This window comes from Carcharodon carcharias, chromosome 11 (assembly GCF_017639515.1).
Source record: "Carcharodon carcharias isolate sCarCar2 chromosome 11, sCarCar2.pri, whole genome shotgun sequence".
NCBI lineage: Eukaryota > Metazoa > Chordata > Chondrichthyes > Lamniformes > Lamnidae > Carcharodon > Carcharodon carcharias.
This window is the reverse complement of record NC_054477.1, coordinates 151,721,390-151,725,180: the sequence shown is the minus strand read 5'-3', so window position 1 is coordinate 151,725,180 and position 3,791 is coordinate 151,721,390. Positions and strand designations below refer to the sequence as shown.

The 3,791-nt window shown below is 41.9% G+C and overlaps 1 non-coding gene across 1 annotated transcript; it reads right to left on the bottom strand.

The window, feature by feature from the left end:
• Positions 1 to 259: 259 nt before the first annotated feature.
• LOC121284547 lies at positions 260 to 366 on the bottom strand. The gene has a single exon (XR_005944513.1). It is a non-coding gene; the product is annotated as a U6 spliceosomal RNA (small nuclear RNA).
• Between the last annotated feature and the right edge of the window lie 3,425 nt (positions 367 to 3,791).

Below are 3,791 nucleotides of genomic sequence, written 5' to 3'. Positions count from 1 at the left end.
GAGAGAATGACCTTGTGGTTCCACTTCAGGTAAAGCAAGAAAACAGCACCCTCTACTGAAGTTTACAGCTTCCAAAGAGATGGATTTCAATGATCAAGTTTCTACTCAACTGACCCTTATTATTTCCTGATCCCACTGTTAACTTTGTAACTCTGTTTGTTATTAAATGATTAGAGCAGTGCTCAAACTGGCAAACTTCTGATAGTATCTCATAAGAGAACGAAGTCAAACGCCTGCCCATTAGGCCAGGCGTCCATCACTTCTTTTTGAATGCTTCACAAATTTGCGTGTCATCCTCGAGCAGGGTCCATGCTAATCTTTCCTGTATCGTTCCAGTTTTAGTATATGTGCTGCCAAAGCGAGCACAAGCTGTTAACTTTGTAGGTGAACTGTGACATTAAAAGAAATCTCTAATAAGTACTGCATGAATTAAATTGAAAGGTCTGTCAGGGTTGGGTAAGGGTTGGTCTACCTTAAAAGCCACATGTTGGAATTAGGGGACACTGGGCTAACATATGACAAGCTATCAAAGCCATGTTTGCAGTTTTATAGGAGCCTTTGTTAAGGAGATGCTCGCGAATGAAACTCAGTTAATTTTCAAAGCTCAGCTCACAAAGTAATAAACTTGCCTTTAATACTGCCATGATTGGCAGCTTGCTTTTCAAAGAAGCCGGATGACTTTAATTGCAAAGGTGCCCCTTTATTTGGACTTCAACAACTTCAGAGCCAAGTTGCAAACCACAGCTGCTTCTTATTAGATGCTTAACATCTGATCACAAGCCATTTAATATTTAGATAATATTCTTCTACTGGTTAGATTGATTTGATAGAACATGTGGTTTGTTTGAAAATTTTCAAACCAAGGCATTTTTTTTTAATAGACTTCAAAGGGTTTTAAGAACTAAATGATTAGTGTGTTTATATTGCTATTCAGAACCAAAAATAATTGCATTGTTGGAAAAATAATAAAAAGGGCTTAATATTCTCATATGGCGATTTAAGATAAATAATTACTTTAGTTTCCTGTTCCTCGGCAGTCTGTGGAACCAAACAGAGAATAATGAATGTGGTAATAGATCATAGGTATGCAACTAATATTTATTTAAATCAACAGTAATAAGCTACACATTTGTATAATTAGTTCACTGGAAACATTTTTTCCATTTATCTCGTTTCTAATAGCTTGTGACTTTATAGCTTTTATATGGTTCCTGATCATTAGCAGTAATACCACTGATATACTGGGATCTTACACACAGTAGCTGAGTGGTTTCAATGCCTTCAAAACAGAGCTGTAGTTGAAAGGCACAAAGGCCAAAATCTTGGCCCATTAAGGAAAGTTAAAGGAAATGTTGAAGCTAATAGACTTATGGATCAGTTTTCATGGATACAGAAGCCTATGGCAGAAGATACAGTATAGCAAGTGGGTGGATTGTTAGAAGCTGGTTTCTGCATTGCCCGGTTAGGGAGAATGGATTGGGCTGTAACTTCCCCAGAGTGGCATTCAGTGTCGGTGACCACTCCGTGCCCACTTACCTACGCCAAATTTCTTCTGTGCCTGTCTCGCCCGACCTTCCGACTCAGGCCGGGTGATATCCAGGCAGCGCAGCTGCCTCCAAGGCCCAGTGTCACAGTCCAGCGGAGTCGAATTGAAGGGGGACACGCCCCTGTTTTTTAATGGCACTAGCTGCCATAAAGCAGATAAGTTTAAAGGTCCCCTTGAAGTTGCAGGCCAGGGAGAAAGTAAGGGGATAGGATTTAGGGGGTGGGGGTCTTCGGAGCTCGGGTGCAGGTCGGGGGAGGGTCTCAGACATCGGGAAGGTGGGGGCCTGGTTGGACCTCGGGAGTGGGGGGTCCTGTCAGGTCAGTGGGTGAGTGCCAGGCCTGTGGGGCAATGGAGAGGTCAGGTGAGGAGTCCTGTGCAGGTGGGGGGAAATCCCATGGGGGGTGGGGAATACCATGGGGGGGTTGGTTAGTCAGGGGTGGGGGTATTCCCTGGAAGGTCAGGGGTGTTGGGGGGAGACCCGTGGGGGAATCGGTCTGCGTCTTTACAATTGTACCCAAAAATTAGAAGAGGTTTTAATTCTTCTAACTTTTCTCTGGGAAACTATTTGGGTAACCCTGTTGGGACCATCTGAAGTTTTTGCTTTAATTTGGATTTTCGGATGGTTCCCAGCACAGTGCAATTGTCCAGAGGAAGTGTGCACTTCCGGGCAATTGCCGTGCAAATGCTTGCCTGTGAGGCTCCGAGAAGGATTCCCCAATGCAACTTTGGGATACCTCCCCCTTCCCCCTCCCCCCTCCCCCAATCCGATGCTGGGGAGCTCGGAAGTTACGGCCCAATTTTCTCTGAGTGAGGTGCACTCATGAAATGTAGATTTGCGTAAATCAAGAAAACACTTTGCAACCTTTGCACTGGTTTCCCAGTTGAAGGACATTGCCATAAATTGCAACATGCTGTTCATAACTGGGTCATAAAAATTCAATTAATCTGCAAGGCATGCCGGACTTATAGGAAGTAGAACACCCAATATGCAAGAAAGGTTTCTATTTATTTTCTTATTGCAATATCACTAAATGGGAAAAAGAAGAAGGGGTCCTTACAACTTCTTCCTTCTCCCCCTCCCGATTTCTGAAGGAACAAATGTTGCTTTTTTTCAGATGTGGAAACTCCGTAATAGCCCCAGCGCTGGGGTGATGGGTTAAGTAGCCAGTTCTGTGGTGAAATTTCCTTGATTATATTTTCTGGGAGATTCTGGGTTTACATACGGTAGATTATCAGGGTGCCGATTGAAACTTTTTTTTCAAAAACTGTATCATTTGTAGAGTCACGGTAGGAGAAAACTGATTTAATATTGAGAACAGTTAGCTGATATGTTAGTGCTTCATGCATCCTGTGAATTCAGGAAGATAAGCCACATTCACCAGCTGGAAAACTGATTGCCTGCTGAGTCAGAGAGAAAAAGAAAAACAAGAGTGTTTGAGTTCAACAAAGGAAGTGAAAAGGACCTCGCTGGGAAATCTAGAGTCATCTTAGAGTGGCTTACCTCCACCTTCCCAATAGCAAATTGTACACACATTCACTTTGGTTGCATTAATGTGCTGCTTGCGTAATGTGCCCTTTTGATGTTTGTTGAAAGCTAGTTACTGAAGTGTAACTGATACTGCAATGTGAGGAGACAGATTTATAAGGCTTGCTGTTCTATCACAAATAATATTTTTCTTCGCTAATTGTTTTATGTGCAGTGCATGGATTTATTTTGATCGTGCATTAACCGCATTGAGGCTTGTGATGGAATTCACTATCTGTTCTCAAATAAAACAGACGGGGTTGTTAGCTCAATTCAGTAAATGCCATAAACCTACTCGTATTATACAGTTTTGAAAGCTACTAAATAATGTTCAGCATTAGAATTTTTTAGAAAAGGCACCTTGCACGCATTTTATGAAAGAGTACTTAATCTACTTTAAAACTAATGGCTGATTCTAAAGATCTGAGTTTGATTCCCTGCTATTCAAATCTCTTTTTCTTTGCTTAGTGACTATTAGTTAATGTCTTGATCCCTGCTACCTCACTCAGATTTGGCTCCAATTCTGCCCCACCTTTCTACATCTACCCTGCTGTTCTGATTCTCCTCTTTCAACCAGTTAACAGGAAGATGCAAGCGTTGGTTACAGCAGTATATAAATCACAGCATGGCAATTCTACCCAGCTGTTGTATTCCATTTATAGATTTGCACTTTCTAGAACAAAAATAGCACATCACGAGGGGTACTCACACATCAGAATA